Here is a 25,259-nt window from a genome sequence, read left to right on the forward strand (position 1 = left end):
ATACATATATAAGTGCCCTAAAAATCAACACCTAAATCCCTAGTCATTCTATGCTCTGTTTTTTTTTTTATGCATGCTATTTTGCCCAAATGGATATCTTGACCTAACATTTGCTGCATTGTAAACTGTTATTGATTTATTTTCCTAGCCAGGTCTATTACTAGGCTAGTGCCTTAATCCTTAAAGGAGCAAAACGAAATAAACAAACATGTAATTCATTAACTTTCAAAGTGTATTTTAATTGAGTGATTTGGGTAGTATCCAATAACTATTCCCTGATGACCGAGTCATCTAACAGTGCCAAGAATGTATAAATGAGAGTTATTAAGAAACAAAAAGAGGACAACATTTGACATCTCAATTGCTCTTTAAAAATTTTGATGTGTTTGTATAAGGATGAGTGAACAATGAAAGATTCACACTAACTGTTTCCATGATCATGATGCAGCTCTACCAAAGAAGTATAAAATAATACAAATAAACTAACTCTGCACTTCTGCAAGTACCCATCCAATGGATATATATAAATATATATATATATATATATATATATATATATATATATATATATATACAGTGCTTTGCGAAAGTATTCGGCCCCCTTGAACTTTTCGACCTTTTGCCACATTTCAGGCTTCAAACATAAAGATATAAAACTGTAATTTTTGGGACACAATCATGAAGTGGAACAAAATTTATTGGATATTTCAAACTTTTTTAACAAATAAAAAACTGAAAAATTGGGCGTGCAAAATTATTCAGCCCCCTTAAGTTAATAATTTGTAACGCCAACTTTTTCTGTGATTACAGCTGTAAGTCGCTTGGGGTATGTCTCTATCAGTTTTGCACATCGAGAGACTGAAATTGTTGCCCATTCCTCCTTGCAAAACAGCTCAAGCTCAGTGAAGTTGGATGGAGATCGTTTGTGAACAGCAGTTTTCAGTTCTTTCCACAGATTCTCGATTGGACTCAGGTCTGGACTTTGACTTGGCCATTCTAACACCTGGATATGTTTATTTGTGAACCAATCCATTGTAGATTTTGCTTTATGTTTTGTATCATTGTCTTGTTGGAAGACAAATCTCCGTCCCAGTCTCAGGTCTTTTGCAGACTCCATCAGGTTTTCTTCCAGAATGGTCCTGCATTTGGCTCCATCCATCTTCCCATCAATTTTAACCATCTTCCCTGTCCCTGCTGAAGAAAATCAGGCCTAAACCATGATGCTGCCACCCCTATGGTTGACAGTGGGGATGGTGTGTTCAGGGTGATGAGCTGTGTTGCTTTTACGCCAAGCATAACGTTTTGAATTGTTGCCAAAAAGTTCAATTTTGGTTTCATCTGACCAGAGCACCTTCTTCCACATGTTTGGTGTGTCTCCCAGGTGGCTTGTGGCAAACTTTAAACGACACTTTTTATGGATATCTTAAAGAAATGGCTTTCTTCTTGCCACTCTTCCATAAAGGCCAGATTTGTGCAGTATATGACTGATTGTTGTCCTATGGACAGAGTCTCCCACCTCAGCTGTAGATCTCTGCAGTTCATCCAGAGTGATCATGGGCCTCTGCATCTCTGATCAGTCTTCTCCTTGTATGAGCTGAAAGTTTAGAGGGACGGCCAAGTCTTCGTAGATTTGCAGTGGTCTGATACTCCTTCCATTTCAATATTATGCACAGTGCTCCTTGGGATGTTTAAAGCTTGGGAAATCATTTTATATCCAAATCCAGCTTTAAACTTCTCCACAACAGTATCTCGGACCTGCCTGGTGTGTTCCTTGTTCTTCATGATGCTCTCTGCGCTTTAAACTGACCTCTGAGACTATCACAATGCAGGTGCATTTATACAGAGACTTGATTACACACAGGTGGATTCTATTTATCATCATCATTAGTCATTTAGGTCAACATTGGATCATTCAGAGATCCTCATTGAACTTCTGGAGAGAGTTTGCTGCACTGAAGGTAAAGGGGCTGAATAATTTTGCACGCCCAATTTTTCAGTTTTTTATTTGTTAACAAAGTTTGAAATATCCAATAAATTTCGTTCCACTTCATGATTGTGTCCCACTTGTTGTTGATTCTTCACAAAAAATTACAGTTTTATATCTTTATGTTTGAAGCCTGAAATGTGGCAAAAGGTCGCAAAGTTCAAGGGGGCTGAATACTTTCGCAAGGCACTGTATACTTACTAACTGGCACTCAAAGGACTATGGAAAAGCTACATATAGCTATGGTGCAAATAGAGTTTCTACATCTGCATACAACTAACTTGGAAGGAGCAGGGTCCTTGCGTGTACCTTATGCATACAATCCCAATAAGGGTGGGCATATGTATAAAAGGGGTATCTGTAATGGTGGATAAAAGCACCTGGAGCCTGATTTTTAATGTTGGTCCGCTTTCGGTGGGACCCTTCTTTAGGTGGTGCACTGTCCCTTTAGGAGTGTTTTTAGATAATAGGGGATAGGCTGCTAAGTAGGAGCAGTCTCTATTTGGCTAATGAGGGTGTGGTGGGCATTTAGGATGTGTTGTTCAGCTCCCCACTTCCTGGAATGCACTAGTCTGGTCCCAAAGCTTGGCGATCAGCAGTTCCAAGTGATCAGACTCTGGATCCTCACACAGGGTGCAGTCTCTCAGCTCTAGTCCTGAAGACACAGTGACTATCTCAGCTCAGTCTCTGAAGGCAGTTCTAGCAGCCTCAGGTGCCAGTCTGTCCCCTCTTCCTTATGTGAAAGAACAGGCACAACAACAGGTCTTTTGGATGTGAGGGACAGACCCCTACAACAAGCCTATACCCATTGCTCTCTTCCCTGAACTGCCACTAGTCCTCCAAGATTTGCCCAGGAAAAAGCCCTGTCCTCCAACCCTGTGGTATTGTGGGTAATGTGTCCTGTTGCCTATTCATTAGCATTGTACAGCTCTCCTCAGAGACTACATCTCCCAGTCTCCCATGCAGCTGCTGTATCCTTCCCCTTGCACTGAGTGGCCCAAGCCCGAGGCTGACAGAGGAGAGCGTAAAAGGGCAAATGGTTGATGTTTACACATAGCCCGCTCCAAACTTCACAGCAGGAAAGTAACAGGAGTGACCTGGAAGTGCTCCTCTCTGCCTGTAACAGTATTCCAGTTGGGTAGGGGAGAGCGGGGCGGAGCGGGGCGGGGCGGGGCGGGCGGGCGGGGGTTTGGGAACATTCGGTACAGCCGTTCTATACATACGCAGTTGTATGTATAAAAAAAAAATCCAGGTGAAACATCTTATTAACCAAGAATTAATATTCTAGTTAGATACAGTGCTAGATAAGTAAAAAGCTCCAGTGCTCCTATAAACACTTAAAACAAGATATATATGTATATAAATCAATTTTCCGTAAGTGTCCAAAGAATAAGTCCTGTATCAATTATGTAACAAAGTGTCCATAAGTCAAAACATAAAATAATTGTAAAATCTTCTTCCACATGTGATATTTATCCACCTTCAGTTGACCAAGAAATTACAAATTGCTGTCCTCCACCTCATACATAGACATACACACACCGATCAGTATTGACACACATTCTCAAGAATGGGACTCTCGCTTGAGAAACATGAGGTGTTAATCCACCTCTTCAGTTATAAATCTGCCATCAGATGTGACCAAAAATAATCACCAGTATCTGTACATAGAGAAAGAGAGGCAATGCATAGCGTGATACCATACGGACTAATGGTAGTTTTTTAGTAAATGTCCCATATACTCACATTTTACATATACCAGTAAATTATCCAGTAAAAGACACTGCAGTCTCTGGCTCTGACACACAGCGATCCCACCAGTGACACAAAAACAGTCAGCTGTGCTGGGAGCAAGAGGCACGTCCCAATCATTTGCTGTACCCTCTGCAACAAATACACACTGTCTGACTCTGCCACAAATGCGTTTCTTTGTGATGCTGACTTCTTCCACAGGGTAATCAGGCTGTGTATGTGCTACATCTTATAAAAGCCATCAAATAATCCCCACAATTAATTAAAAACATATCAACTTAAAAATCATACAATTGTGCATACAAGCAAGGATTGCTGGATGGCATCCTCTACCATGTCTATAGGAGCACTGAAGCCTTTTATTTATGTATCTAACTGGAATAATAATTTTTAGTTAATAATAGGTCAACTAATGAAGTGCTAGAAAAAATCCTGTTTTTAAATTTCTCTTTTTCGAGTGGGGGTTTACAGAGAACACAGTTTCCCCTCATATACTAAAGTTTTTGAAAATTTATTTTGCTAAGGTAACAGCCAATAGCTGTTTTTTACCGCTTGGAGAAGGCAGGGTATTTGATCTTGTGACTGCCGTGATTGGTTGTCACATGACCGGAAAGCCCCCGATCGCAAGCAGCATTCGGGTTGCTTTCCTTTAGCCACTGATAACTGTGCCGGGAGCAGGTGTGCGCGCTCTCTGAACAGCTGTATTTGCATTGATGTACGCAAATATGCAGCCGTTCAGAGCCAAGGCCTACCTGCGCAGAGGCCGCATAATTGTGCTCTGCCAGGGCCAAGAGGTTAAGTCAACTCCAATGAGGGAACTGCCTATCATAACCAGGAATTTCTGTCACAGTGCCAAAGGCAGATAGTCCACTTAATGCCCCATACACACGTGCAGATTATCTGCAGACTTTTGTCTGCAGACTTACCAAAACCATATAATATGAGGTCAAACCTAAACACTTTCAATTTGTATGCAATCCGGCAGGCCCTTGCACTACATAGAAAAGGTAAGTCTGCAGACAAAAGTCTGCAGATAATCTGCACGTGTACGGGGCATAAGTTTACTGAAATCAAAAAGCACACATACAGTACATCCCCCCATAAACATTAAACACTTCAAAAACACACACACACATTTCCACCAAATAGGCCACCTAGGTAAAATAATGTATATATTATAATATAATATATATTTAATTGTCCTGTTAGATAGGTTGGTTAGCAGGCTGGTCGGCAAGTTGATCTTGGAATTTTTTTTGGGTTTTGATTTGCATGCATTGCCCTTTCATTTGCCCCTTGCTGCAAAGCCCAGTTATAGGTGAGGTCAATGGTCATTTGTTTGTACTGTTGAAATGTTGGTGGGGGGGCGTACTGGACATTTTTGCTGCCATTGTGCTATATGCTGGGTGTCCAGTGTGCCCTTGTGCCTTTAAGGAGGGGTGGGGTCCCTCCAGGTTTACCTGTCCTCTGCATTTACATTATAATGCATGTGCTTCCACTGTGGAGGCTCCCAAATTCAAAGCTAGGACTACAGAAAATACTGGGGTGCCTTGGCCAGGCTCTGTAGCTTACGCATGTATTTGCAAATGTGTACAAAGTTAACCCCTGTTTTTAAGGCATACTGTTAGACAGGACAATTAGATTGGTTAGCAGGTTGGTCGGTAAATTGAGTTTGGAATTTCTTTGGTTTTGTTTTGCATGCGTTGCCCTTCGTGCTCCATCCTGCAAAGGCCAGTTATAGATGAGGGCGGTGGCCATTTGTTTGTACTGTTAAGAGAATTAATATATTTCCAGGTTCGATATGAATAAACCAACCTCTATAAAATACTTAAATAGTTCAGCAGACTACTGCCTATAAAATGTGATTTTGTATTTTTCAATATAAAAGCTATTAAAAGTAAAAAAACAAGCACAATGGTTATATCTCCATAAGCATTAAAGCTCCTCCACAACACACACTTGTCTACACCAAAAAGCCCATGCAGGTTAAAGGAATCAATCTATTGCTGTCATGGTCTTACCTTCTTGCTGTTCTCCTTCGTTTGACATGTGCTGGCGGCCATCTTGGTTTCTGGGTTTCTTGTAGCCTCCCACCCTGCGGCTCCTCCTTCCCACTGGGAGGAGCTGGATGCCTAGCTCATATATATAGGAGGTCTGTGGCTTCAGTTCCTTGCTTGGTCCTCCTGTGTTCACATGCTTCTAAGACTGCTGCTGCTTCTGGTCCCTGATCCTGGCTTCGTCTGACTACCCTGCTGGTTCCTGATCCTGGCTTCGTCTGACTACCCTGCTGGTTCCTGATCCTGGCTTCGTCTGACTACCCTGCTGGTTCCTGATCCTGGCTTCGCCTGACTACCCTGCTGGTTCCTGATTCCGGCTTCGTCTGACTACCCTCCTGGTTCCTGACCTCTGGCTTCGCAAGGACTCTGCCTCGGTTTCGCCATCCGTTTGGACTTCTGCTTTACAGCTTGATTTTCAATAAAGCCTTCTTATTTTCACTTATCTGTTGTTGTACGTCTGGTTCATGGTTCCGTGACAATTGCCAGTTGGATATGAATAAACCAGGATCAATAAAACACATAAATAGCTAAAGTGAGATACTGCCATCGATATGCAATATTCCACAATGTAAAGATACTAAGAGTATCAATGGACTGAAAAAATAAATCAATAAACATCTCAAAGTGGTAATGTCTCAATGTGAAATCTAATATTGAAAAAGCCATGGAGAACATAAACCCAGCTGATGAACTGTGAGCAGAATAGTAGATCAGTAATGTAGCATTGCTCACTGTATAACAAAAACTGTAAAAAAACAAAAAAAAAAAAACAGTGATCAAGAATAAAGCTGATTGGAGAAAAACGAAAAATAGTGTAGCAAGGGAAAGTGGAGCAAACTTAGTGAGGACAACAGTAGTGGAGGCAAACTAGTACACCAGGTACTCAACTCACTGACAGGTTCCACCAGAACAAGATGAGTAGAAAGGTAATGTGGGCCAGCAGCCAAAGGTAATGTGGGCCAGCAGCCATTTTGAAACTGGACAACATGACGTACAGAATCTCTATATTCCATATTACTGACTTGCCCATGCTTTGTTGTATGCTGTCTCTCTGTGTGGAGGTGGCCATCTTGACGGAGTAGTGACATCCCTAAACCTAACTCAAAATATTGTGAAGCTAACAGTCCAAGGCAGAATATCCTTACTTAACCACTTAACCAGATTTAATGCGGCAGGGCGGCTCGGCTGCACATAATCACATAGATCTTTGTAATTATGTGCACACGGTCTCGGCGGCGCGCACATGCCGTCAGAGCCACGCTCCCACTGTGATTAGACACAGTGGGAGGCAGACCACGGGAGAATCGGGCTCGATTGCCACCAGCCTCATGCAAGATGGCATGGGAAAGATTGTATGATTTAGCTAAGCTGAATCACCGATCTCTCTGTGCCTCTGTTAAATCCATCCCCAAAACAATTAGAAAGCACATATAGGGAACACATTTAACCTCTTGATCACCCCTAGCATTAATCCCTACCCTGCCAGTGTCATTTATACAGGAACAGTGCATATTATTTAGCACTGATCCCTGTATTAATGTCACTGGTCCCCTAAATGTGTCACTTAGTGTCAGATATTTCTGCCGCAATGTCACAGTCCCGATAAAAATCGCTGATGAAATAATAAAAAGTCCAAAAATCTATCCCATAGTTTGTAAACGCTATAACTTTTGTGCAAACCAATTATTATACGCTTTTTGGGATTTGTTTTGTCAAAAATATGTAGCAGAAAACAAATTGGTCTAAACTGATAAAAAAATTAGATTTTTTCAATTGGGAATGTTTTATAGCAGAACGCTAAAAAAATTGTTTGTTTGTTTTTTTTTTTTCAAAATTGTCGTTCTTTTTTTGTTTATAGCGCAAAAACTAAAAACCACAGAGGTGATCAAATACCTACAAATGAAAGCTCTGTTTGTGGGGAAAAAAGGGACATAAATTTTATTTGAGTACAGCGTCGCACGACCACGCAATTGTCAGTTAAAGCAATGCAGTCCCAAATCACAAAAAATGGCCCGGAGCTGAAGTGGTTAATCTCACACAACAGATATATAGGTATTAATTAGACTACAGACCAGTAGTGCCTAGCTACAGTCACATGTTAGTACTGTTGCTTCTCAGGAGGAATTAAACACAAAACATGCATTTTTAAAGGTGCTCTTAAGACCCAATTACCATTTCTAAATGTCCCAAAGGGATGGCAAATCTTCACTTTTAACTCAAGATCACTTTAAGTTGTAATAACGTATGTGCATGATGTTAATTATTTAATTTATTTATTTATATGCCTTTGTGGTCATTTTGTATAATTTATTTCAATATTTCTTTACTACGTCCGTACACAATAATATACAGAAGGAGAGTGTGACATACTGTAAAACTAGGCAGTAATCAAGAACCAAAAGGAAGTCCAGACATTTGAACAGGTTTAAAGGGACCATCTGCCATTGAGTCCATGTAAAAAGAGTTAAATAACAATGAAAATAGAAATGATTACAACACAATAACATCATGCCCCACTCATAAAGTTCCATATAGAAAATCAGCATGGTAAAAAGACAGCCATTATTTATTATTGTATAAGCTACAAAATGTATGTGTTAACCATCGCTGCCAAGATTGATACAAGTCAGGATATTTGTTTGTTAATGCAAAAATACATTCAAATGAGATTTGCAAATTAACTTCCACGAGACCTGGTGTGATTGTGGAGTTCCACTTTTTGTATAATTTGAAAAAGAAAATGCATAATAAAAAATTGACCTACAGCTTTTTTTTTCAAACTTGACCACACCTGGGTTTCTTAAATGACACTGAATCATGTAAGGAGCAATAATGTGATAGCTTGTAACAATTAATTCATTTTTAAAACGAGTAGCCTGGCTGTTAAATTTCAAGTGATGATTGGAAGCCAATAGTGATTTTATATTTCAATTAACTCTTTTGCCCTGCTATAGACATGTCGGGGTTTTCTTTCTACAAAGGGTGGTAAACTAGTTTAGACATTTTGAAGCATGTAAATATATTTTAGCAGAATGTCATTTATTCAGTCTGAAATTCAATAGTGTTTATCCCATCACTGGCTTTCAGCATTGTCCATTCAAACCCTTCAAATGCGTAAAACATATATGGTCAGCAAATGGTTACTTAAAGGTGTATTAGTCTACATTACCCAGCTTTTATCCATCCCCAGTGAACAGGTGCAATGCACAGTAAGACACTGAGAAATTAATCCAATGAAAAGCTGGATTAACTACTCAAAATAGATGTCCTTAGATATCCTCGAGATGTATATGACTAGCAAGCACCTTGTTCTGTTATAAGAAATACAATCAGGTAACCATTTAAACAAAACCCCCAAAAAACCCTTTTAATGAACACCACATGTGTTGGTGCCATTCAATGATTTGCCATTGATCTTACAATGTATTATTTTTTAAAGGCTTAATTTAAAAATTAAACAGATTTTCAATTTTAAAGTTAGGCTAGTTCTTTCTTTTTGTTTCCTATACATTTACATTTACATATACATTTACTTTACATACATACATACATACATACATGCATACTTTTTTAAACCATTTCAAATAAATGATTATACTGCAATATTTTCTTAAATCGAGCCTTTGGTAGCAGCAAAACTACTAATCTGTAGGAGGTAGTTCACAGTAAAGGCAGTCAACACTTGTTTTTCTGGAGGTTTTGTCTTTGTAGTGCTACCTGAATCTCCCCTAAAGTGTATCCACTCTTTCATAGTAAAATTAGACAAACCCTCTTCCCCTAATCCATAATGCAATGACGAGTGCCTGAAGAATCCATTAGCATACCCTAGCATTCTCATTTGGAGGTAAAAGGACATACCTATTTATATAAATACAGACCTTGAGGTAGTCTGTATTTTCATAACCACTTTGAAAGTGCTCCAGGCAGTAATGGAAGCACAAAACCAGAAACAAGAATACAGTGGGGAAATAATGATTTGATCCCCTGCAGATTTAGTACATTTGCCCACTTTCACTGAAATGAAAGTTCTATAATTTTTATCATAGGTGTATTTTGTAATGGTACCATGACAAATATTATACATTAAATTGCACTTCAGTTATTAAAATTAGTTATTTGATCTCCTACCAACCAACAATGCTCATGTGGTACACAGATTAGTCTTGTCAATTTAAGAAGGTGCTTCTAATGACAACTCGTTATGTGTATAAAATATACCTGTCCATAGAATCTCTTTCTTCTATTCAAAACTGACCATCATGGGCAAGACCAAAGAGCTCTCAAAGGATGTCCGGAACAAGATTGTAGACCTGCACAAGGCTGGAATGAGCTACAAGACCATTAGCAAGAAGCTTAGTGAGCAGGAGACAACTTTTGGAGCGATTATTCACAAATGGAAGAAATACAAAATACCATCAATCGCCCTCGGTCTAGAGCTCCATGCAAGGTTTCACCTCATGGGGTAACGATGATCATGAGAAAAGTGAGGGATTAGTCCAGAACACCGGAGAAGCTTGTGAATGATCTCAAGACATTTGGGACAACAATCACTAAACAAATCATTGGTAACACAACACGCCGCCATGAATTGAAATCCTGCAGTGCCCACAATGTCCCCCTCCTCAAGAAGGCACATGTACAGGTCAATTTAAAGCTTGCCAATGAACATCTTCAGAACATTCTTCAGAGAAAGATTGGGAGAAAGTGCTATGGTCAGATGAGCCCAAAATTGAGCTTTTTGGCATTAACCACTTGCTGACCTGCTTTGTGGCTGTTTCTCTGCTAAAGGTACAGGCTGACTTTGCCCCACTGAGAGGGCCAATGGACAGGGCCAAGTATTGTAAAATGTTGGGCGAGAACCTTCTTCCCTCAGCCAGAACACTGAAAATGGGTCGTGGATCAGTCTTCCAGTATAACAATGACCCAAGACATACCGCTAAGGCAACATTTGAGTGGCACAAGAAGAAGCACATTAAGTTCATGGTCTCCAGACCTTAATCCTATAAAAAAATTAATGGAGAGAACTGAAACTTAAAGTTGATAAGCAACAGCTGAGAAGCCTTAAGGATTTAGAGAAAATCTGTAAAGAAGAGTGGACCCAAATCCCTCCTGAGATGTGTGCAAACTTCGTAACCAACTACAGGAAACCTCTGTGCTTGTCAACAAGGGTTTCTCTACCAAGTACTTTATGTCTCCCTTAGTCACAATGAGAAGGCTGAGATTCTTGTGTCACAAATGTTTAATATACATATCAAGTTCTTACACTGACACTTATATCAACACCGTAGAACTAACTAAAGAGAACAAATGTGAAGGACAAATCATCAGACATACAGTGAATTACATTTAAGAAACAAACATGACTTGAAACCCATAGACAGAAATAAACCTACATACCACTTTTGCCTGCTTGCGAGCTAAGAGAGGGGTTTGCATCTTAAAGATTCTCAGTCAGATGGCTTACTTTACACACAAAACAAAAAAGAAAATATTTAAACATTGGGAGGACAGCACTGTTGTTTTGATTGCAAGAAGAAACAGGAAGAGGATGTAATAATGCATGATGGGGAAATAAAAGAACAAGTAAGCACATATGCGCCATCTAGAGGAAATTAGCATTATATACACATAAACTTTGTGCAAGTACACTCCCACATTCACGCAACGTGTGATTCCTAACGGAACCCAAGTTATAATTTGCACAATTTTTAAGTCTTGTTATGGCTTTCACTACCCTCTTCCAATCTGAAAACCTTTGTAGGCGATTTAACAGAGGCCTTTCTTCCCTTGTCTTGATAGTATGTACCTGTACCACTTTGAGTTCTGGGTCTCCATCATCAATCTCTCCCACCTTAATGTCTGGTTCTTCTTGAGAGAACCCTCTTTGTCATAGAAAACTATAAGTTGCTCTGCATTGAGTTCACAAAAGGCATGGTCAGCTGGGTTATGTTTAGTGTTTGATCTGATCAGCTGAATTTGGTTGGCTACAAATACAAGAAACTGTCTTGCATCATTATTAATATAACCAAGCACAGCCTTGGAGTCGGTTCAATAGTATTCACGGATACCACACAAGTCTAGTTCACTCTTGAGCAAATCACCAATTTTTGTGGCCACATCTGCAGCTGAGAGCTCCATTCTTGGAATTGTTATTATCAGTTTTGGGGCAACTCTTGCTTTACCCATAACAAGCGTGCAGTAGACTTCTCCAGACGTGGACATAGTTCTGAGGTAATAACATACTCCATAGTCCGACATGCTAGCGTCAGAAAAATAGTGGAGCTCATATTGCTCAACATCTTTGAATGTTGTTGACATATAACAATGTGGTATCTACTGAAGACAGGTTTTGAAGGTCTTATAGCCAAGCTTCCCAATGCGGCCTGAGGTCATCAGCAAATGGTTCATCCCAGACTATCTTATCTTGACTAGGGATGATCGAACGGTTCGGGTCAACCATCGGTTCGACCCGAACATTGGGTGCTCGAAATTCGGCCGAATTCCAAACTTTTTGCAGTTCGGAATTCGGTCACCTGAACCACCCAAAATGCAATGGGACAGGAAGTGGGCTTTAAAAGCCCATGATTGGCCCAGAAACGTCAGTAAAAGCCAATGAGGGGACAGGAGTCTGCTAGGAACATGATTGGAGTTACTACGGGGACCAGAGGCCAATCAGGAGTGAATAAGCCCCCCAGTATATAACATAGCCCCGCCTAACCTCTAGCACTGTAATACAGAGGCTTTGGAAGAGAGTGGAAGCATTTGTGTTTCCGATTGCTTGTAAAGCTCCATATCAGCAGAAGAGAAGTCAGCTTACAGAAAGATTGTCAGTGTAGTTAGAAATACAGCGATTGTGCTGTTTGAGTTAAAAAAAATAAAAATTTAAAGGGACAGTGTCAGTTAGAAATTATCTTCTGCTGTATGGAGCTGTTCTTTTAGTTTGAGGAAAGGGATATGCAGTGTAGTTAGGGTACTATATACCACTATAGTTAGATTTAATAATCTAGTTTTTGTAGGGATACTTTTAAGTGTCAGGGTTCCATCTAGTGAGCACGTTGCACTGCTGATATATCTACAACAGGTATACGTGCTTGCTAGTCAGCTATTGTGCAAAATACATTTCAGCGATACACACATCTGCTGTATTTAGCGACAACTTTGGATCGCATAGCAGTGTGCGTTTTGCAGGTGAATTTCACCGCGCAGAGTTGCCAAAGCCTCAGTGACAAGTTAACGCCTGTTCTTGTTGTAAGCGTTAAGTCCACTGTGCAAAAGGCTTTGCTACTCTGCGTCACACACATCTGCTGTATTTAGCGACAACTTTGGGTCGCATAGCAGTGTGCTTTTTGCAGGTGATTTTCACATCGCACAGCTGATGAAGCCTTAGTGACAACTATATCAGGTAGACCAAGGAAAGGCATACGTGGCCCTGCTGCGGAAAGGGGCACAGCTTCTATGGTGTCTAGAGGCAAGGGTGGACGTGGTGGTCAATCCTCAGCCAGGCCACCATTTCGATTGTTCTCCCGCAGTGGCCAAGCTATACGTCCACAGTACGTACAGAAGGTGGTGGACTATATTACCAAACCCTCATCATCGTCATCATTAGGGATGATCGAACTTTTGAAAAGTTCGGTTCGACCAGAACACCCGAATTTCCAAACACAATTTTTGAAGCCCTAAAACCCAATAAATGTCCCTAAAAAGTGCCTAGGGTTCTGAGTCATGCCCCAGGGACTATTAATCACACAAAAAAATTTCTTCAAAATTTTCATTTTTGATAGAGAGCCAATAATTGAAAAAATTATTGGGAAAAAAAAATGAGATTTCTTTGGATTTAGTGTCTGGGGGGGTCTAAAAAGTGTACCTGTGAAGTTTAAGCTCTGTAGCATGTCCAGAACCAGAAAAAAAAAAGATTTTTTTGTCTTAGAATTATTATAGAACAGGGATATGGCTCCGCTATTTTCACACCTTGCCGGTTTTGTAGCAAGCTTTTTTTGGGCATTTTTGGGGGTCTTTTGAGGCAGGCATAACATCAGAACTTCTGTGTAGGGGTATATATACACACACACATGTATGTATATATACACATTCACATATAAAGTTGTGAAAGTAGCAGAACACTATGCTTGCGCTAATGAAATAATTAACACCCATATGGCTTCTCTGCTATAACACCTATATGTGTGTATGTGTATAAATACATATAAGCGTGTGTGTATATATACCCCTATACAGAAGTTCAGATGTTTTGCCTGCCTCCAAAGACCCCAAAAAAATGCCCCAAAAAAAATGCCTGCTGCAAAAACACACCTGGGCGTTTTTGTAGTTGGCGTTTTTTTGGGCATTTTTTGGGGTCTTTGGAGCCAGGCAAAACATCTGAACTTCTGTGTAGGGATATATATACACACACAGTTATATGTATATATACACATACACACATATAGGTGTTATAGCAGAGAAGCCATATGGGTGTTAATTATTTCATTAGCGCAAGCATAGTGTTCTGCTACTTTCACAACTTTATATGTGAATGTGTATATATACAGCCCCAGGGACTATTAATCACACAAAAAAATTTCTTAAAAATTTTCATTTTTGATAGAGAGCCAATAATTGAAAAAATTATTGGGAAAAAAAAATGAGATTTCTTTGGATTTAGTGTCTGGGGGGGTCTAAAAAGTGTACCTGTGAAGTTTAAGCTCTGTAGCATGTCCAGAACCAGAAAAAAAAAGATTTTTTTGTCTTAGAATTATTATAGAACAGGGATATGGCTCCGCTATTTTCACACCTTGCCGGTTTTGTAGCAAGCTTTTTTTGGGCATTTTTGGGGGTCTTTTGAGGCAGGCATAACATCAGAACTTCTGTGTAGGGGTATATATACACACACACATGTATGTATATATACACATTCACATATAAAGTTGTGAAAGTAGCAGAACACTATGCTTGCGCTAATGAAATAATTAACACCCATATGGCTTCTCTGCTATAACACCTATATGTGTGTATGTGTATAAATACATATAAGCGTGTGTGTATATATACCCCTATACAGAAGTTCAGATGTTTTGCCTGCCTCCAAAGACCCCAAAAAAATGCCCCAAAAAAAATGCCTGCTGCAAAAACACACCTGGGCGTTTTTGTAGCTGGCGTTTTTTTGGGCATTTTTTGGGGTCTTTGGAGCCAGGCAAAACATCTGAACTTCTGTGTAGGGATATATATACACACACAGTTATATGTATATATACACATACACACATATAGGTGTGATAGGAGCGGAGACATATGCCTGTTAATTATTTCATTAGCGCAAGCATAGTGTTCTGCTACTTTCACACCTATATATGTGTATATATACATACATGTGTGTGTGTATATATACCCATGCACAGAAGTTCTGATGTTATGCCTGCCTCCAAAGACGCCCAAAAAATGCCCAAAAAAACGCCAGCTACAAAAACGCCCAGGTGTGTTTTTTTTGGGCATTTTTTTGGGGTCTTTGGAGGCAGGCAAAACATCTGAACTTCTGTATAGGGGTATATATACACACACACTTATATGTATTTATACACATACACACATATAGGTGTGATGGGGTGTGATAGGAGCAGAGACATATGCCTGTTAATTATTTCATTAGTGCAAGCATAGGTTTCTGCTACTTTCATACCTATATATGTGTATGTGTATATATACAGACATGTGTGTGTGTGTGTATATACCCATACACAGAAGTTCAAATGTCATGCCTGACTCCAAACATGTCCTCAAAAAAGCCCTATAAACGCCTGCAGCAAAAAGCAGGGTGACAGGTGAGAAGCCATATCGCTGTTCTATAAGTGACCTAAGAGAAACAATCATTTCTCTTTAGCGGTCACCCTGACATGGAAGGGTTTTGTCACCCTGCCATAGCAGTCAGAGTGAGTTAACCCTATACTACACTACGGTCCCCTTACACTTAACACTTTCCCTACAGAAACTAGATTATTAAAGCTAACTATAGTGGAAAATAGTACCCTAACTACACTAGATATCCCTTTCCTCACACTAATAATTGCTAAATGACACTTTGAAGCAGAAGTAACAGAACTGCTTCCACTCTCTTCCACGTCCCTGTATTACAATGCTAGGAATTTGGCGGGGCTATCTTATATACTGGGGGGCGTATTCACTAATGATTGGCCTCTGGACCCCCTAGTCACTCCAATCACATTCCTAGCATTCTCCTGCCCCCTCAATTGGCTTTTACTGATGGTTCTGGTCCAATCACGGGCTTTTAAAGCCCATTTCCTGTCCCATTGCATTTTGGTCGGTTCTGGTTGCCGAATTCCAAACTTTTTCAGTAAAATGTTCGGAATTCGGCCGAACCTCGAACAGTCAATGTTCGGGTCGAACCGATGGTCGACCCGAACCGTTCGATCATCCCTAGTCATCATCAGCAACTACAGTGACCCAGGCAGAGAAAAGTGGTCAGTCTTCTGCAGTAGGCAGAGCAAATAAAGATGAGTCCATGTCCACCTCAAGTCCTCCCTTAGACCCAACTTCAGACATGGCAGAGGAGTCAGCTGAGCTGTTTGACCACAGTGTCGGCCATCTACTCCTGCCTGATGCTCAGTCCTTTATGGAGTCTGATGTTGGGTCTGAGGTTCAGGAGGCAGAGCAAGCAAGAGGGGAGAGCAGATGGCCCACTCCATCTAAGGCCGCACCTGTTGTCTCCCGGGCCACTATACAAATCTCTTCTTGCTTGGCCTTTTTTGAGACATCTCATGCAGATCGAACAGTTGCGATCTGCAAGATTTGTCATAAGTGAATAAAACGTGGCAAAAAGGTCAACCACTTGGGTACAAGCTGCCTAACCAGGCATTTGACAACCCACCACTTGGCCCGTTGGCAGGAGCGTTTGAAGAACCTGCAAAAGGGCCAAAGATCGGTCAGTCGGCCTCCTAGTCCTCCTCGCACTCCTCCTCATGCACCACCTGCACATCAGTCTGTCCCTGCTATAATCACTCATCACCTGTTGGCAGCCTCCACTGACAGGGATGATGATATAGCATGCAGTGTTGCATCTACCTCCAGCACACCACCAGCTGTAACATCTAGATGGCAAATTTTGATTCCACACATGCTGGAAAGAAAAAAAAAGTATACTCCCCGCCACCCACATGCCCAGCGTCTAAACAGTAGTTTGACGAAACTACTGGCTCTGGAACTCTTACCATTTAACCTGGTAGAGTCTGCTCTCTTCCGCGACTTCGGCATTACTTTGCCCGTAAGGCCCTGCCATCCCTATACCAACATGTGGAAGGCAATGTAGTGTTGTACCTGGCCAAGTCAGTCAGCCGTAAGATACACCTGACGGCTGACACTTGGTCAAGCAAACATGGGCAGGGACGTTAAAGTTCTGTCACTGCTTATTGGGTGACACTGCTTGCCAGCAGAATGGATTGCAGCCAGAGCTCGGTGCTGCAGCCAGTATTGCCCCCACGTCTGCAAACAGCTGGTGGTGTCGCTGATCCGGGTAGATTGATCACTTCTACCCCCTCCTGCTCCTCCTCCTCCTCCATGCCCTCCTCTGCAGAATGGTCCTTTGAATATGATGAGGTACCACGTAAGCGTTCAAAGGGCTATTCTATGTCTCAGGCCAAAAGGTGTCACGCAGTGCTGCAGTTTGTGTGTCAAGGGGACAGGCAACACTCTGCCCCTGAGATTCTTGGGGCTCTGCAGGCACACGCCCAGAGGTGGTTGACACCACGCCAGCTGCAGCCAGGAATGGTGGTTACCAATAATGGTTCAAACCTCCTGGCCGCCCTTCTGCAGGGAAAGTTGACCCATGTGCCATGCCTGGCGCATGTCCTGAATCTCGTGGTACAGCGGTTTTTGAACTCATACCCGGGAATGCAGGATGCGGTCGTACAGTGCCACTGCACGTTTGGCCGAAGTGCAGCGCGAGTTTCACCTGCCGGTACACCGCCTCGTCTGTGGCATGCCCACCCGCTGGAACTCCACCTTGGCTATGCTGCAGCGCCTGTACACGCAGCAGAGGGCCCTCAATGAATATCTCTGCGAGTATGGCACCAGCACTGGCTCAACGCACCTGGGCTTTTTTTTGCCACAGCAGTGGCTTTTGATTAAGGATGCATGTGCTGTCCTCTCGCCATTTGAGGAGGCCACAAGGATTTTACAATAAAATTATTGAACTATAATGCCGATTTTTTTTTTGCTAAAAAATTGCTACTGACACTTCTCCTCTTTAGCACCTCTGACAGTATAGTTATAGTTCAGAAGACCGGTTCTGTGAAACGGATGACACAGCAGTGCATATTCACAGGACATATAAAAATATACATCATTGCATTAAAGGGGTTAAGCCCCTCAAGGTTGTTTAAAAAGTAAGTTCACAACTTTAAGATCGAGTAGGCTAGAAATAATGGAAATTCAATGTGGTTTGGTCGGAATCTAGATTTTTATTCAGTGTCCCCCTGTCCTCCTCTGAGGTGGCCCCTGTGTTCGCTCCCATGATTGGCTATCGCCCATCGTCCTACATTCAAGGTTGATCAGGCAAGCACAATTTTTGGACTGTTTATAGATAGGATACACAATGATATATATATATAGGAAGTACCAATGTAGAGTGTATGATAAAAATACTTCTTAATAAGATATGATACTCGTGGAATATATTTGTATGTATATATTTACTTACAACAGTGGAACCCACCCAATCAGTCCTGAGGAAGCAAGTAAATCTTGAGAAACGCATTGACTAACAAGTATGGAGGAACTGTGAAGTTAATCCATGATATCCATGCTGACACCATATATATATATATATATATACTGTATATATATATATATATATATATATATATATATATATATATATATATATATATATATATATTTTTTTTTTTTTTTCATCACAGATAACACTTGGCTAGATCTGTTGACCTATTGATGAATGTAGCGGGTGCTGCAATGGTTTTATGTGAATAATTTTTTTAAACATTGTTGGAATAAAGATTGCTATATTTTAAATGGTTTGCCTCATGTTGTGTCTACAAAGTCTACCATTTTTGAGAATGTAGGTTTCTATTTTCTCTTCCTTTTCTATTTAATTTAGATGTTGGCAAAGTGAGGGTCCTTCTTTTGTAAGAAATTCAAAGTGGAAATTAATATACAGTATGGTTTTGCATTTTGACCATAGATACACTTTAAATAATGGTATTTAATCACTAGATTGTTTTTTTTTTAAATTAATCAAAAATCTTAATTTCTTGATTTAAAAAATGGCCGTTTTTTGTACTGTTGATAATGTGTCCTAGTCAAAGTATTTAAACATTTTTTCAGAGAATTAAAAGCAGGTATTTTTAATAAAAGTTGGCTGGTGTGGGTCCTGTTGACTAAGTGGGGTTGATTTACTAAATAGACTGTGCACTTTGCAATTGCAGTTGCATTCTGCAAGTACTTTGCCTCCAGAGCTTAGTAAATAAAGGGAAGCTCTGCTGACTTCCATCATTCAATCATGTGCAAGCAAAAATACAGTTTGTTTTTAATTTTCCTTGCATATGATTTAATATTCTATGTAAAGTAAAGTTTTACCTTATTTGCTAAGATGGAGCAATTGCACTTGCAAAGTGCACAGTCTGGCTTTAGTAAATGAACTCTATTATGTTAGGCCTGCCCTGTAGAGTGAGACCTCTTGTACAGTCCTGGCTCAAGGGCTGCTAGTGTTGCCACAGTGGCCCCGAGAGCGCAGTGAGGTAAGAGTGCCTGCAAGATCTTCTGTTGTTCGCAGAGGTGTGTGGCAGGTGCATCGCCAGAGCTGGGCTGGATAGCTGAAGCAGTGGATGGCAGCAGGAACAGTAGATACAGACACACAGCAAATGGAGGACAGGCGTCCATGGGTATAGGCCATGGGTAAAGCTGCAGATCAGACAGCAAGTCACTAGTGCAGCTGCTGCCCTTATATAGGCCATTTGGCGCCAGTGTTAATGGCTAACACGAGCGCACATGCGCATAGGCATTCGCATCTGCATGAGAATATTTGCGCACATGCGCATAGGTGTTCAAATGTGCCCAGCAAGGTGGACATCTGTGTGAATGCACATTGGCCTCTGCCTTTGAGCGTGACCGCGCTATGGCCAGCACGTCCCTGACAGATGGTGTGCAAAAACTGTGCTTGTACTCACTACAATTATTAGGGGCTTTTTTGTTTAAATAAATACACAATTTTTTAAATTAAAAGCTGGCTGGTGTAGGTCATGTTAAAAAAAAGCAGGCTAGTCAAAGTGTTTAAATATGGTGCACATACCCACTTCAATATTTCTGGGGTTTTTTAGTGACATAAATACACAGTAATCTTGATTAAAAAATGGCTGGTGTATTTTTTGTTGGAAATGCAGCCACTGTGCACATTCCTACTACAATAGTTTGGGGGTTTTACAGCCTGTCAAACAAAATAGCTGTAGTGTATATATTTCCTGATTGAAACACTTCTGGCATGGGTCCTATTAACAAAGCGGTCTAGTTAAACTGAATGGACCTGTTTTTTTTTTTTTTTCTCAACAATATAAATTATGTAACTATATATAGTCTGGGCACGGGCTAATTTAAAAGGTAAGAAAATGTTTAAACACATTTTCCATACCCTCTTCCCTTATGCAGATGCAGCCAACCTCCCAACCCTAAATCTCCATATCACTTAGACCTCACCATCAATGACCATGGAAAGGCTTACATTCCTGCTTCTCTTTTCAGGTTTACAGTTCAGCCCAAAAGACTTCTTTGAGACCTGTAGGCAGATGGAGGTGTATCTATCTCCCAGACCCATGGAAGTCTATAAGTACCCAACTCTGCACACATGGACATCAGACAGTGAAGTAGGCCTTGGTAGCAAGATCTGGAAAATTATATAGCTTTGAGGGATGGGCTACATCTGCTTAGAGAATAAGGGGAAAAGGGTAAGGAAACTTAGAAAAAAGGTAGACCCAGAAGTATAAGCTATGGAAGATGGGTAAGGAAACTTTGTTTTACACCTATGAAACCTTATGCTGATGGAATTTGACAGTTCATAGCAGCACACAAAGATGTAAGTGGTCTGCAGTTTGACCACATTAGATAGTGGAAAGTAAACCCTTTGTATTATATCATGAAACAAATATGTTTGTGGAAAACAAAAACCAGATTGAAATATGCATCTGGTTAGCAAATCTTTCTTAGACATTGTGGCACATATCTCTTCATACCATAAATAAGTAAAAACAAATGTGTTAGAGATGTACAATGGATGGGTGAATATAGTATGCTTTTAAGTGCATTTAGCTTGAATGTAAGATCAGTTTCTTAGATCCTTGTGTGTTCCTTCAGGTTAATTTAACCTTTTTCTGACCTTCTTCTGTTTCAAGCAGTTTTGAGCTTAAAATGTAATTGATTTGTATAGAGGATAGAGATAACTCAGTCAAGCCCCCCCCCCCACACACACACACATAAATTCTGACTTGACTGAGTAACTTAACTGTGTAATCAAGCATGCTAATATTTTTTTATAGAAGTATTGTTGATTTATATTGTGTTTTTAGTATGTAAAGAATGAAAAATTAAAGAAAATCTGCTCTGTTTGGCGGCTTTTATAACACATTATAATTCAAATTTACATAAGAGTTTTTAAAAGCATTCAGTTTACTTATCTTTCCTTCTATAAACATATGTGATACACCCATGCCAGTAAAAGTAATGCTACAATAGCCACATATTTCAGCCTTCCATTTTACAATTATTTATTTATTTTATTTTTTCATATTTATGCTTTTGTTTTATTCTACTACGTATCTTTAACCACTTAACCCCCGGAAGATTTTACCCCCTTCCTGACCAGGGTTTTTTTTGTGATTTTTTACTGCGTGACTTTAACGGACAATTGCAACGCTGTACCTAAACGAATTTGACGTCCTTTTTTTCCCACAAACAGAGCTTTCTTTTGGTGGTATTTGATCACCTGTGAGATTTTTTGATCATGCGCTAAAAACAAAAAAAGAGCGTAAATTTTGCAAAAATAACAATATTTTTCACATTTTTTTAAATGAAATTCCCCAAAAAAAAAAAAAATGTAAAAATCAAAATTTTTTAACATTTTCGGCCAATTTGTTTTATGCTACATATGTTTGTTAAAAAAAAAATCACAAAAAGGGTGTTTTGATTGGTTTGCGCAAAAGTTATCGCGTTTACTAACAAAGGGAAAGATTTTTGTCATTTTTGGTGTTTTTTTTTTTTAACAAGTAATGGCGGCAATCTTCAATTTTTTTTGCGGGACTGCGACATTGCGGCGGACAGATCAGACCCTTTTGGGGTTACCAGTGACATTACTGCAGTAATCAGTGCTATACATATGCACTGTTACTGTAAAAATGACACTGGCAGGGAAGGGGTTAACTGTATTGGAGAGGGAGGGGTTAAGTGTGTCCTAGGGGCGTGTTTCTAACTGGGATGGGACATGGCTACTAGTGTAAAAACAGAGATCAACGGTCCTACAAAGTAGAACCGTCTGATCTCTATTTTTACACAGGGGAGAATGACAGGCGGCTTGTTTACATTAGCCGCCTGCCTTTCTCCCTTCCCGGCGAACGATCGCGAGTGACCGGCGGACATCGGGTCCACCGGTCACACGCACTGACTTCTTAGGGAACGAGCCGGGGCGGGCGCGTGCCTCAGCGGGCGCGCGCTCTCCCGCTATTGGCTCACAAGCCGGTGACAGGCTAGTGACGTATATATACGTCACTTTGCCTGGCCGGGGCTGACCGCCGCAGTATATGCACTTGCGGCGGTCGGCAAGTGGTTAAAGATATTTGAAAAAAAAAAAAAAACAAGTATCTATCTATTTTCATTCTCTAAAATATTGAAAAATATATAAAGGGCTTAAGAAATGTGAGTCACACTCAGTCTTTTTTTTTTTTTTAATTCTACATTTTGAAATTCTAAATAGATAGTTCACAAGGGAGTATGTATGTAAACATTTAGGTATAATTTTTATCACTGTTCGTTTTGTTTGTTTTTATTTTTTTAATCTCTAAATGTCCCTGACATTTTATTGTCTTTTTGAGCTTTCAGATGTAGAAGCGTTGTTTGTGATTGTGAAAAAATGATGTTCTGTTAACTAAAAACCTGTAAGAAATGGAAACAAGGTTTGAATAGTCCATTCATAACACAGTGTAACATAATGTTTGGTGCCTTTTAAAATGATTATTAGAATATAAACATTTAAAGTGTACAGCTAAAACTTTTTTCTTAGTTTTGGATATAGTGTAAAAGGATTAGCCTTCAGATTTATAATGCAGTTAGAGAAATTTACCCTCACTTCCTGTCCCAGTGAAAACTGTTTAATCAGACGGGAAGTGATAGAAATCCCATAAAATCAACAAAGACAAAAATAAAGTTATTTTATTTTGTAGAGTAGGAGAATGCTAGAACCCTGTCATATTGTTATCTCTATGTGTGTACCTGTTGAAGATTTTCTTTTACTTTCTGTCTAGAGAAACCTTTCATCAGTCACGGGTAAATCTCTTCAGCTGGCAGGCTGGAATAAAAAAAAAAAAAATAAATTGTATTCTGACAGTGGGGACCCTCCACTATCAGAAATCTCTGATCAGTGCTGCAAGCCACTTATTGAAGCAGGTTTTCCAGCAGTCCCATTTGACAGAAGCTGATCCAATGGTTGACTTCTGTTGAATCAGAAGGGCTACACACAGATCCAAGTTGGATCCATGTATACCCAACTTATCAGAGCCGAGGATAGCAGTTAAATTTCAGTAGACATTCTAATCCTTCTCCACTCTATTCAAATCTAGTATTTTTTTCGTATTGATGTACACAGTCCCGGTTCACATTTGTGCGATTGCGGAGATCGCATGTAGTTCGGAGCGCACTGCTTCTAAATTACATGCGATCTCATGTGCAGTGCGAATTTCAGCCATACACTTTGTATGGCTGAATTTTCACCGCATCCGCTTTCTGTGCGAACTTGCAGATCGCACTGCGATATGCGATCGCAACTGGGGGTGTCGTTAACTTTTAATTGACACCCCCTGCGTATCGCATATGGCAGTGTGATCTGCCAGAGGTGAGGATACGATGCGGGATCACGCATCGGATCACGCATCATTCGCAGCGTTCCCGCATCGCACAAATGTGAACCGGGACTAAATGTATTATCTTTAATGATTCTTTAATACAATGTATTACAATATCCCTGTAGTTTCTAAGTCCAAATTTAAAAGGATGGTACCTTTGTAGATCATGCAATAAACTTTCAAACCAGGATTCTTGCATATCTGTAAGTGTGGTGCAACTTGCAGCAATAAAAAAAGACATATTTTAATATATAAGAATTTCATATACAGCATATCTGAAGAGACCCCAAACAATGCAAAATTGCATTGCCTATATGAGGTAGCAAGAACCTGGGATGCCTGCACATCAGATCAGGGCTCCCAGTGTGCTACACATCCCAGATGGCATCATTTGTGTGACCATGTGTCCTGTCTGAGAGCCTGGCTCTTCCTCCTCATAACTCCTGTGCCTTAGGCTATGTTTACACTTTGCAAAATCACATGCTTTCCCACAATGCACAAAAACTTGTAGCCCTACCAGCAATGCCATTATTTCTTATTGAGCGCATTGGCACGTGGAAAAATGCATGGTAAAAAAATGCTGTGTGCTTTGGTGCGGCACAATTTTTTTAAAGTAACAGGGACTTCTTTTGAGCTTTTCTCGAGCATAGGACAGCCCATTAAAATGAATATATGTAAGCAGAGAAATGAGCAGAAACACAAAACAACACACACATTCCCCATCACACCTACATGGTGTGAATGGAGCCTAGCTGTTGGTGCATCCTTGTCATCGGGGAACCTCATTGAAGCATAGGAGATAGGAGGGAATGGAAGACTGTCAACCAGAAAAATATGCTTTTAAGGAGAAGTACAGCCAAAGCTTGTTTCACTGTACTTCTCCTGTGGATCACAGAAGTGCAGTTCATTCTGCACTCCTGTGACCCGTTTTCAGCAGACAGCGGGTTAAAGTCTGCAGTCTGCTGACGTAACAGAGCCAGTTCAGGCTCTGGCAAGATAGCAACTATAGAGTCGGGATCCACCCACAAGCCTGGACCGGCACCTGGCTCAGCCTCTCAGTGAGCCATTGAGCCACTACCGCCCCCTCCACGGCCCAGCACTCCAGTGAGCACAAGGGAGGGGGCAGAGCAGAGAGCTGACGACTGACAGTCAGCAGCTCTCAGTTTGAGGAGCTGTGAGAACCAAGCAATCTGCAGTGTTTGATCGCTCGGTTCTTAGCCTTAGAGGTGCCGGGGACAGATGCAGCATCGGATCGATGCTGCATCCACCTAGGTAAGTATGAGTTAAGTAAAAAAAAATCCCATATATTTCTTTTAAGTGGAACTGAAGCTCACCTGCTGTTAC

The sequence above is a fragment of the Pelophylax lessonae genome (assembly GCF_965119305.1).
Source record: "Pelophylax lessonae genome assembly, chromosome: 5".
Lineage (NCBI taxonomy): Eukaryota > Metazoa > Chordata > Amphibia > Anura > Ranidae > Pelophylax > Pelophylax lessonae.